This window comes from Saimiri boliviensis, chromosome 3, assembly GCF_048565385.1.
Source record: "Saimiri boliviensis isolate mSaiBol1 chromosome 3, mSaiBol1.pri, whole genome shotgun sequence".
Classification (NCBI taxonomy): Eukaryota; Metazoa; Chordata; class Mammalia; order Primates; family Cebidae; genus Saimiri; species Saimiri boliviensis.
This window is the reverse complement of record NC_133451.1, coordinates 29,244,661-29,257,751: the sequence shown is the minus strand read 5'-3', so window position 1 is coordinate 29,257,751 and position 13,091 is coordinate 29,244,661. Positions and strand designations below refer to the sequence as shown.

The 13,091-nt window shown below is 35.3% G+C and overlaps 1 pseudogene; it reads right to left on the bottom strand.

Annotated features, from left to right (window-relative positions):
- Nucleotides 1-11,487: 11,487 nt before the first annotated feature.
- On the bottom strand, nt 11,488-12,771 carry LOC101053840 (heterogeneous nuclear ribonucleoprotein R pseudogene; annotated as a pseudogene).
- Nucleotides 12,772-13,091: the final 320 nt, after the last annotated feature.

The window sequence follows — 13,091 nt, the reverse complement described above, 5'->3', positions numbered from 1 at the left end:
TGATGCTGTGAGCAGAGGCCCACCACCCTCCAGGACCCAGAATCCTAGATCCACCAATACCTTATACCATGCACCCAGAAAAGCCGCAGGCACTTAATGCTTCCCCACAAAAGCAGCCACAGGGAATGTACTCTGGAAAGCAAAGAGGCAAAGATGTCCAAGACCTTCAGAGTCCTTTCCTTGTATCAGTGTGGTCTGGATGTGAGACATGGACTCAAAGGAGACTATTTTTAAGATTTAATGACTGCCCTGCTGGATTTCACACTTACGTGGGTCCTGTAGCCCCTTTGTTTTGTTCAATTTCTACCACTTGGAATAGGATCACTTACCCAATGCCTGTGCTCCCGTTGTATCTTGGAAGCAATTAACTCGTTTATTCGTTTATTATTTTACAGGCTCATAGGTGGAAGAGACTTGACTTGTCTCAGATAAGACTTTGGACTTGGACTTTTTTAAATGCTAGAATAAGTTAAGACTTTGGGGGACAGTTGTGAAGACACAATTGTGTTTTGAAGTGTGAGAACATGAGATTTGGGAGGGAGCAAGGACAGAATGATACCGTTTGCCTCTGTGTCCTCGCCCAAATCTCATGTTGAATTGTAATCCCCAATGTTGGAGGAGGGGCCTGGTGGGAGGTGATTGGATTATGGAGGCAGAATTCCCCCTTGCTGTTCTTGTAATAGTGAGTCAGTTATCCTGAGATCTGATTGTTTAAAACTGTGCAGTACTTCCTCCTTTGTTCTTTTTCTTCTATTTCCCCATGTGAATATGTGTCTGCCTCCCCTTCCCTTTCTGCAATCATCATAAATTTCCTGAGGCCTCACCAACCATGCTTCTTGTACAGCCTGTGGAACTGTGAGTCAAGTAAACCTCTTTTCTTCAAAAACTACCCATTCTCGGGCAGTTTTTTTTTTTTTTTTTTTTTCTGTCTTGATGGAGTTATATCAGGCAGATTTTCACAGCAATGTGAGAGCAAACTAATACAGTGTCCAAATACAAAAAGCTCATAAAATTCTTCAGAAATTCATCGCAAAAGATCATCACCAAGGCATATATTAATGAGGTTATCTAAAGTCAAAGTGAAGAAATAAATCTTAAGAGCTATGAGACAAAAGCATCAGATAACTTATAAAAGGAAACCTATCAGATTAACAGCAGATTTCTAGGTAGAAACCCTAAAACCTGGGAAGAATTGAAGTTCCATCTTTAGCCTCCTTAAATAAAATAATTTTTAGTCAGGAATTTTGTATCTAGCAAAACTATGTTTTATAAATAAAAAGAGATAAAGTCTTTTTTCAGACAAATAAATGCTAAGAGAATTTGCCACTACCACACCAGCACGGGAAGAAATGCTAAAAGGAGTTTTCAATCTTGAAACAAGTTCTCAAAATATACCAAAATAGAACCTCCTTAAAGCATAAAACTCACCTAGCCTAAAAACAATAATATAATGACTTTTCTCTAAAAAAAAAGTATTCAGGCAGAAAACCAACATGATAAATAGAACAGTATCTCAAATCTCAATACTCACATTAAATGTAAATCGACTATATGCTAGACTTAAAAGATACAGAATGTCAGAATAGATTTAAAAACCACCAACTAAGTAACTGCTGTCTTTAAGAGACTCACCTAATGCATATGGACCAACATAAACTTAAGATAAAAGGGTGGAAAAATATTTTTCATAAATGGAAACCAAAACCAAGCAGGAGTAGCTTTTCTTATTTCAGACATCAGATTTTAAAGCAACAACAGTAAAAATAGACAAAGAAGGACATTATATAATGATAAAAGAATTAACCAGGAAGATATTACAATTGTAAATGTACATGTACTTAACACTGAAGTTTCCAAATGTATAAAATAATTACATCTAGACCTAAGAAATGATATAGACAACAATGCAATAATAATGGGGACTTTAGTATTTCACTGACGGCACTAGATGGATCAACAGAGAAAGTCAAAGAAGAAACAATGGGCTTAAACTAGACCCTAGAATGAATGGACCTAACTCATATTTACAGAACATTCTACCCAACAACTGCAGACTATACGTTCTTTTCATCAGGACATGGAACATTCTTCAAGATAGACCCTATGATAGGTCACAAAACAAATCTTAAATTTTTAAAAATAGAAATTATATCGAGTATCCACTCAGACCACAGTAGAATAAAACTGGAAATAAACTCCAAAAGGAACGTTCAAAACTATACTAATGCATGGAAATTAAATAACCTGCTCCTGAGTGATCTTTGTGTTAAAAATAATCAAGATGGAAATTTTAAAAATTATTTGAAATGAATGATAATAGTGACAAAGCTTACCAAAACTGCTGGCATATAGCAAAAGTGGTGCTAACAGGAAAGTTCATGGCATTAAACACCTACATTGAAAAGTCTGATAGAGCACAAATAGAGAACCTAACGTCACACCTCAAGGAGCTAGAGAAACAAGAACAAACTAAACTGAAACTCAGCAGAAAAAAAGAAGTAACAGATAAGAGCACAACTAAATAAAATTGAATCAAAAAAATTCCCAAAAGCTGGTTCTTTGAAAGGATAAACAAAATTGATAGACTATTAGCAAGATTAACCAAGAAAAAAAGGAGAAGAACCAAATAATCTAAATTAGATACAAAATGGGAGATATTATGACTAATACCACAGAAATGCAAAGGATCATTCAAGGCTAATATGAACACCTTTATGCACACAAATTAGATAAACTAGAAAACATGGATAAATTCCTGGAAATACACATTTCTCCTAGATGAAATCAGGAAAAATAGAAACTCTGATCAGATAAACAACAAGCAATGAAAATGGATCAGTATTTTTAAAAATTTCCAGCAAAAATGTCTAGGACAAGATGGATTAAGGGCTGATTTCTATTATACATTCAAGAAAGAATTGGTACCAATATTGCTGAAACTATTCTAAAAGATAGGGAAAAAGAGAGTCCTCCCTAAATCATTCTGTGATGCCAGTATCACCTAATACAAAAACCAGGAAATAATATAACTAAAGTACAGACCAATATTCCTGATGAACATAGATGCAAAAATCCTCAACAAAATACTAGCTAACCAAATCCAACAGCATATCAAAAAGAAAATACATCATAATCAAGTGAGTTTCCTATCAGGATACAAGAATATTTTAATGTATGCAAGTCAATATATGTGATGCAGTACATTAAAAGGATTAAAAAGAAAAAAAATGTATGACCATCTCAACAGATGCAGAAAAAGCATTTGAGAAAATCCATCATTTCTTTATGAAAAAAAGCTCTCAACAAAATTGTCATAGAAGAGACATACCTTAATGTAGTAAAAGTCAGCTATGGAAAACCCACAGCCAGTGTTGTACTGAATGAGAAAAATTTGAAAACACTTTCCCTGAGAACTAGAACAAAGCAAGGATACCAACTTTCACCACTTCCATTCAACATAGTATTGCAAGTCTGAGTCAGACCAATCAGGCAAGAGAAAGAAATAAAGGATATCTAAGTTGGAAAAAATAAAGTCAAACTCTCACTCTTTGTCCATGGTATAATTGTATACCTAGAACACCTTTAAGACTAATTCAAAAAGCTCTTAGATCTGATAAATTAATTCAGTAAAGTCTCACGTTACAAAATCAATATATGAACATCAGTAGCACTGTTATATACCAACAACAACCAAACTGAGAATCAAATGAAGAACACAATCCCTTTCACAACAGCTGCAAACAAATAAATAAAATATTTAGGTATATACTTAACCAAGGAGGTGAATGATCTCTACAAGAAAAACTACAAAACACTGCTGAATGAAATCATAGAGAACACAAACATGTAGAAACAAATACCATGCTCATGAATGGACAGAATCAATATTGTGAAAATGACCAGAATGCTAAAAGCCATCTACAGAGTCAATACAATTCCCATCAAAACCTTCATCATCCTTCACAAAACTAGAAATAATAATACCCCCACCCCCGCCAAAAAAAAGCAGAACCAAAAAACAAAGAGCTGCAGAACCAACACAAGACTAAGCAAAAAGAACAAATCTGAAGGCATCACATTACTTGACTCAAATTATACTACAAGACTATAGTTGCCAAAACAGCATGGTATTGGTATAAAAATAGAAACTTCACTTAGACCAATGGAACAAAATAAAGAACTTAGAAAAACCAAATACTTACAGACAACTGATCTTCAACAAAGCATACAAAAATACAAAGTAGGAAAGGATGCTATTTAATAAATGATGCTGGGAAAACTGGCAAGCCACGTGTTGAAGAATGAAACTGGATTCTTCTCTCTCACTTTATACAAAAATCAGCTTAAGTCCATGCGAGGTGGCTTATGCCTGTAATCCCAGCAGTTTGGGAGGCCAAAGAGGGCAGATCACGATGTCAGGAGATCCAGACCATCATGGCTAACATGGTGAAAACCCGTCTCTACGAAAAATACAAAAAATTAGTCAGTCATGGTGGCATGTTCCTATAGTCCCAGCTACTTGGGAGGCTGAGGCAGAAGAATCACTTGAACATGGGAGGCAAAGTTTGCAGTGAGCCAAGATTATGCCACTGTACTCTAGTGTGTGCCACATGAGTTGAGAGTCCATCTCAGAAAAATAAATACATAAATAAATAAATAAATAAATACATAAAATAAAAATCAGCTTAAGATGGATCAAATACTTAAATCTAAAACCTGAAGTCATAAAAATTCTAGGACATAACATGGGAAATACCCTTCAAGTCATTGGCTTGGGCAAATAATTCATGACTAAGAACTCATAACCAAACACTAAATGAATGGAACCTAATTAAACTAAAAAGTATTTCCACAGCAAAAGAAATAATCAGTAGAGCAAACAAACAACTCTTAGAGTAGGATAAAATATTTGCAGGCTATACATTTGACAAAGGAGTAATATCCAGAATCATCAAGGAACTCAAAGAAATAAAAACACAAACAACCCCTCCCACAAAAAGTGTGCTAAGGACATGAATAGACAATTCTCAAAAGAAGGTACAAAAAACTGCCATCCAATATAAGAAAAATGCTCAAAATCACTAATTATTAGGGAACTACAAATTAACACCACAATGAGATACCACCTTACTCCTGAAAGAATGGCTATAATTTAAAAAAAACAGACTTTGGTCTGGATGTGGTGAAACGGGAATACTTTTACAGTGCTAGTGAGAATGTGAACTAGTACAACAACCATGGGAAACGGTATAGAGTAATCCCTTAAAGAACTAAAAGAACTAGCAGTTGATCCAGCAGTCACACTACTGGGTGTCTCTCTAAAGGAAAAGAAGTCATTATATGAAAACAAAACAAAACATATGCACACACATGTTTATAGTAGCACAATTTGAAATTGCAAAAGTTCAGAAGCAACCTAAATGTTCATCTACCAATGAGGGGATAAAGAAAACTTGGTGTATTTATACCATAGAATACTGCTCATCTATAAAGCGGAAGAAAATAATGTCTTTTCATAGCAACTTGGATGGAGCTGTAGGCCATTATTTTAAGTGAAGTAATGCAGGAATTGAAAACCAAATATCATAGATTCTTGCTTATAAGTGGGTGCTACACTGTGAGGATGCAAAAGCATAAGAATGATGTAATGGACTTTTCAGCCTTGGAAGCACAAATGAGAGGGGATGAGGGATAAACGACTACATATTGTATCCAATAGAACAGTGTACACTGTTCAGGTGATGAATGCACCAGAGTCTCAGAAATCACCACTAGAGAGCTTATTCATGCAATCAAAATTGCCTATACCTCAAAAACTATTGAAATAAAAATGAATGAATGAATAAGTAAATAAATAGAACCTGGCAAAAACAGGATTTTCCTTAAAGCCCTGGTCTAGTTAAGATTGAAAAGATTTTTCTATAAGGTTTTTTTAAAAGTTGGGGTTGAAATAAATAATACACGAATGCAAGGGTGAAATTGGACTTTCTCTCTTGAACAATATTTTCATGTAATATTAAAATATAATTAATTTTTTTGTCTTTTTAATAAACTACTAAAAAAAAGAGAAAGAGAAGAGACAGGTTGTTTGGACAGCTAAGTCTTCCCTCTATCAATGACTAAAAGGCTTTTGCCTTTTCAAAAATATTTTGAGTCATTTTGACTAAATTAATTGATATGACAACCTGAAATTCTATTTCATAATATCAAGTATTTTAAACTTTTATCAGATTTTATGGGCTTTCCAAAATCAAATTTCGCTTTCAAAATTTTCTTTTTTGATGTCTAACTGAGACACAACAGTGGGCTCCTGTAGAACCCAAAAGAGAGGTAAACAGAATTATTTGACATGTTTAATTACACGGGAAGCATTGTCAAAGAAAAATTTTAATTTTAGTCTTCTTTTGGTTATATTTTAGTGAATGATATTAATATATGTTCCAAAACTAGGATTAAACTAGGAATTCTACAATTCTAATATCTTAAGCATATGCTATCAATCATAATTATGGTTATTATGTTAAGCTATTGTAAACCACGGAAATAACCAAATATCCTTGTCAATTGTGTTTTTAACTCCATTTAAAATTATTTCCACAGCTAATTGCTTAATACTGATTCAGTTTCTGAAAACTTCACAAGCATGCAAAGGGAATAGGGTATCTTTTAGGAGGTTTATGAAAAGATGGAAAGAACCCTAAAAAGCAGTCTTGAATACAGGTTTCTAATAACTTTAGGATTATGTCAATTCAACTGGGTAAGAATTTTTGGAATTTTAATGAAAAGACTGACTGGATTATAAAACTGATAACCCAAGTAAAACAAAAATTAATTAAATACCAAGAAAATACTTTGCCATAATTTCATGCTAAGTAAGCTGATAATGAAATTGTTTAGATATATAATTTGAATAAACTCCATGGTATAAGTCAAGTTACCTATAATAACCCATCAGTTGTCAGTGATATGCACCTAATTTGGAGAAACAACTGGTATTCAGGAGACTATAAATTGACTGTTAATTAAGCATGGAGTTATGGAGAACCAGGATGGCCACCTTGTCCTTCCTGAGTCCTTAAAGCTGTTATTGTTAAAAGTTCTGCATTCTATGACTCATCATAGAAAAGACAAAATAATCCAAATTGAATATACTGCTGTGGCAGCTTATAAATTGCAAATAGTTTATATTGGCCCCATATTCCTGGAAAAAACAATCAAAGCTTCAGGTCTATTTGGTCACCTGATGGGTCGTTTAAACATTTTATAAAGGGATTTTATGTAATTGTTATTTATAATGCATGTTTTCTGGTTGTGTAAAAGCTCTACAATGCAAGAGGGCTGATGTTATAACACTAAGTTTTTAATCGACAGTATATTTTCACCACATAAAGAAAGCTTTTTATTGTTTACTGAGTATAATAAACTCCTTCACAGTCTAGAACCTGAAAATTGTATATTCTGAGATCATCAAAGAAAGACTGTTCTTGCTATCCATATTGCAGCAAAACTTTGGAACCTTGAACTTTGGGTTCATAATCTCCCAACTAAGAAGGATCTCTCCACGCTGTTGTAACTGTTCATCCATTGGAAACCTTAAGAAAAAGTCAACCAGGGTAGTTCATCCCCAGAAAAGAGGACATACTTGATGAGAACAGCCTTTTGCAAGACAACAGATCAAGACTTCTACCGTCATGAAACTCTAATCTTTGAATTTTTTTTTTTTTTTTTTTTTTGCTTATGCTTCTCTGAACAATAGAAATAAAAGTAAAAGGGGGTCTGTTGTGTGCACTTATGAGGTATACTTTCATTTGTGAAGAATTTTATAGTCAGTCTTATACATGGCTAACTTTATACTTTGATTGGTAAAAGATGAAGGCCCAATGTAGGTGAGAAACTTTAATGTTAAATACATTGCGTCATAATCAGTTAGAAACAGATCACTGATTTATTGCTTTTTTTTTTAAGACAGAGTTTAGCTCAGTTCTCAAGTTGGAGTGCAGTGGTGCAATCTCTACCTCCCAGGTTCAAGAGATTCTCCTGCCTCAGCCTCCCAAGTAGCTTGGACAACAGATGCATGGCACCACACCCAGCTGTTTTTTACATTTTTAGTAGAGATGGGGTTTCACAGTGTTGGCCAGGATGGTTTTATCTCCTGACCTCATGATCTGCCCAACTCAGCCTCCCAAAGTGCTGACATCATAGGCGTGAGCCACTGTACCCAGCTGATTCTTTACTCTTAACCCATATTATGAGTTAAAGACAACATTGCCAGAAAGCTTTCACTGTTCTATAAGAGAAGGGCATGATTTGTCAGGGCTTTTTCCATGATTTGGAATAAAAGCGGCAATAAATAGAAATGCATTCCTCAAAATAGGCTCTATGGCAGATTCTACTGTAAGGATTATGGTTACACAATAGACTTTAAATTTTCTTGTGAAAATTATGCTAAATAATATAATTGGATAAACAGTAAAGCATCTGTGCTGGCACTTATGGCCTATGGAGAAAACATCAGGTATTCTAGAGATCTGGTTGTAGGGGATTAAGAAAGAGACTGCTCAGTAAAGTGAGTAGACTCTTTAGCTCATTCTTTGAACTATTTGATTTTAGGTTGTTTAGTTTACGGGGACCTTGGATAAGGTGCATACTCCAAACTCTTGTTATTTTCGTCCTCACAGTCATGATAATAGTCTCCCTGGTGCACTGTATTTTAAATGTTTGCATACGGCATATCTAGAGTGTCAAATGGTCTCTTTTCAACTGGAATGCCAAAAGCTGAAAGAAATGTGTGACCATGAGGACACCATAAACTATGAATGACATGATGAGATTGGAAACCAAAAATGATAGTAACTGAGAGTGGCACTAAGTCCTAAATTTGGTCACACTCTCACCTAAGTAAGAATCTGGCCAAAAAGGGGGTTTTAAAACAAAATTTTAGGAGGCCTTTTTTTTTGGACTGAGATCATGCCCCAGACCATAATAGAGCAAGTCAAACAAAAATGTAGTCACTCATGCTAAATGTGACATAATCAAATGAAGACTTTAAAGAAACACATAGATCTTAGATCAGACTGGAGCAGGATTTGTTTTTCTTCTGTAAACAGAATGTTCCTGCATAAGGAGGTACCCTCTATTCAGTCCTTGTTCCTACCTTCGTGAAACTCACTGTTGTACTGATTCCCGGTGGGTTTCAAGACCAAATACGTATGTTTATGATGATGACAGTGACATTAATAACTAAGTTTCGGTCAATCTCTCAGAATTGAGAAAAATGACCAAAAGGTGAGAATTGTTAAAGCAAACTAAATATGGCCTGAAAACGACTCTGTACTTCTATATTTGATTCCTTGTGGATGAACTGTAAACCAGCTTAATAGGAAGACAAGATTGAAAGTCTAATTTAGGAGGATGCACCTTTAACAGTCACTGAGTCTTGGTCAATCCCAGCAGTCATACTTCAACCAGTCATACACTGCTGAGCTTTCAGATTATGTTCAGATAAGCTACATTCTGAGCTGTAGCCAATCCAGTTGTTTTTGTACCTCACTTTCAATTTCTGTATGTCACTGTCCTTTTTTTTAATTGTCTATAAATTTGTTCTGACCATGAGGCACCTCTGTAATCTCTCTGAATCTACTTTGATTCTAGAGGCTGCCCCATTTGTAAGTTGTTCATTGTTCAATTGAACTCCTTTAAATTTAACTTGGCTGAAGTTTTTCTTTTAATAAAACGAACAATTCTAATTATATAAGACAAAACTGAGTGACAATATGAATATAGGATAATTGGGAAAGGAGTGGATTAAAAAAGAAAATCCATCTGTACTCTTTTAAATTAAATCAACTTGGTCTTATAATGTCATTTCTGTACCACATGGACACATCTATTTCTTTATTTAGTATTTTATTTGGTTATTGCTAATTTGCACTGGCTTATCAAAGAGGTTAATAAAGTTAAGCCAAGATGTTCTGTTTGAAAGCATGCCATAGAATGCAATCTGGAGAAGATCACATTAGTAATTAAGAATCTCAAATCTATTTCTTGACTCTGGTCAAAACATCACTTCTGTCATCTTCAGTTATTTTTGTGAATGAAATAAAGGAGTTAAAGTAGATAGTTTCTATTAACTCTGTAAAGGAAACTAAAACATTTCACCACAAAATATTGCTCCCTGGTGTAAAGATCAACAGATGCAGAATGAGACTTTCCCCCATCTACATAAATACTTGAAGTACCACCAAAAAGATTTGTTTTTCCTTCTGCTTACTGTTATCTCATTCTGTTAAAGCAGACAAAAAATGTTGCCATACCTAAACAGATATTTTATAAGATAATGTTTATAAGGCTCATTCTGTTTCCAAAGAGAACCATTTACAAGTTAATCTCTGTTTCCTGATCCATTCATTCTCCCTAGTATTAAGTCAGTTCAAGAGTAATTGCAGTTTTTGCCATAATAATTACTGATTTTCCCTCAACATAATTATTTATATTTTCCATCTCTCCTTTCACTTCAGAAAAAATGGCTGTTTTAGTAATCCCCATTGGGATATTTGGGGTAACCACTCTGTTCTTCATGCTCATTAATTAATCTGTATGCCATTTTTCATATATATTTTTCATGAGTGGACTTTTTTTTAGCAAAACTTCAGAGAGCAAAGGGGAAAATTTTCTTTCTTCTGTAATTTCTGGCCTTGTAAATTGTTATATTTCCATCATATGCTCTGGCTGTGATTTGAACATTTTCTCACTGTCCTCAACTAGCATAGATGGAATCTAAGTAATGGTAATACTACAGTAAACATAGCATCTTTTTAAAGATAAATGTAATGAACAAAACTATGTGTTATACATGCGTATTCAATGGCAGTTGAATTTTCTGCTATTTGAATTAGATTCAGTAATAATTTCATTTGTTGTAAAGCTGAATATGGTGATATAAATTACTGATAAGAAAAATGAATGATAGGGAAATGAGCAGTGCAAGTTAATCAAGAAAGAAAAAAAATGGTACCAGAGAAAAATAAAGATAGACACAATAAGAAAAAGCAATGTGATTTTTTTTTTTCTAATTTATTTTGTACATTCATGTTGTTAACTAAAAAAAAAAAAAAGTCTGTAAAATATTTAAGGAAGTTTATTCTGAGGCCTGTATAAGTGACAATGGTCTGTGGTACAGTCTCAAGAGGGCCTGAGAACATGTTCCTGAAGTGGCTATGTTACAGCTTGGTTTTCTGTTTTAGGGAGACATAAGACATCAATCAATATATGTGAGCTGTACATAGGTTCAGTTCAGAAACGCAGAACAGCTTGAAGCTAGAAGCTTGCAGATCCTAGGTAGATTCAAAGATTTTCAAGTTGTCAACTTGTTGAAAGCGTTATTATCTAAAGACCTGGAATGACTAGAAAGGAGTATCTGGGTTAAAATAAGGGGTTGTGGAGACCAAGGTTCTTATCATGCAGATGAAATGTCTTAGGTGCCTGCCCTTAGAGACAGCAGATGTCCCCTCTCCGTGAAGAGCCAGCTCTACCTCTTGGTGATAGTACTCCCTTCTCTCTTGGTGGTGGTAAAGCACCTCACCCTCCCCTTCCTCCTCCTCTTCCTCTTACTGCATAGCCATCATCATAGTTGTAGTAGGGATCTTTATAGCCTCCACAGCAGTCGTGGTAATCATAACCATAGTAATAATCATAGCAACCTTCATAGCCATAGTAAGGATATCCACCTCTCCCCTCACCACAACCGTGACCTCTAATTGGAGGTGGAATGCGAGGAGAAAGGTGGTAGTAATAATATTCATACACAGTACCTCTGGAGGTCTGTAGCAGCTTGGCTCTCTTTCCTTTTCTTGTCTGGTTTCTTGGCTAAGACAATTTCAATTTCTTCCCCTTCTATTTATTTTCCATTCATTTCATCCATGGCCTTAACAGCTGCTCCTCTGTCTTAAAAATGAAAAAATGCATCATCTTTCAACTTCCTCACTCTTTAGAGTTTTCCAAATTCAGAAAATGACTTTTCCAATATTTCTTCTGCTACCAAGTTTCTCAGAAACAAAACTTGTGCCTTAGCCATGACTTCTGGATCTGGTTCTTTCATGGGGTCAGCCCACTCAACTGTAACTACATTTCCCCATACGTGTGCTTTTTCCACTTACCAGCCAGCACCTGACTTGTGCTGCTGACTTGTGATCTTCATATTCAAAGAAGCAGAATCCCAGATTCTTCTTTTTTGTCATCAAGTTGATGATAGAGAATAACCTTCATCTAACCCTCTGTGACTTTACTGAATTCTTCCAGAACTTAAGAATGGATCCAACAAAAAGTCTGTTGTTTGCCACAGAAATGCACACTCTAAGGTGTTTACCAGGGCGAATTTCACAGCTGTCACACAGTTTCACAGCTTCCTGTACAGCTTCCTTTTCACAGAAGGTGATAAATGCATACCCTCTATTTTGACCAGAGAGTGGATCCATCATAAGATGTAGATCCCAAATGGGTCCTGCCTTCTCAAAAAGAGGCAACAATTCGTCCTCATATAAATTTTGGTATTTTACATACAAACACCTCTGTTCCAACTCCAGGTTGCAGCCAGAGCACACACTGTCTGGTGGAGGACCACGATACTTCCTTTGACCTGTGGTTGCATCCAGAGTATAACCAGTTCTCTCAAGCAAGGCCTTGATCTTCACTTCATCAGGTCCCTTTGTGGACTCTTGCCCCTTGTTCCTGTTTCTCTCTCTGCCTGCAGATCTTCATAACTCCACATAAAAATACACTTTTGTTCTCAACATGTGATAAGCCACTTTCTTTGAACTGCCCTAGTACAGACAAAGCTCCTTCTTCATTAAATTCCCATCAATTGCTCTTTCATCAAGATCGACATAAGTTACCAATCCAGGGCAGAGCAGGAGCCAGCGGCCATGCCTGTGAGAATCAGCTCGAGGCACTCTGAAAACGATTAGAAATGGCGAGCACACCACTCCCTACCCTCCTCGAAAAATAAATGTTTTTTATAAGAGATAGTATACAAATTGCATGCTGTCATGGTAACCCAGAGTATCAGAGATATTGGAGTATTTTACAGAATAGAA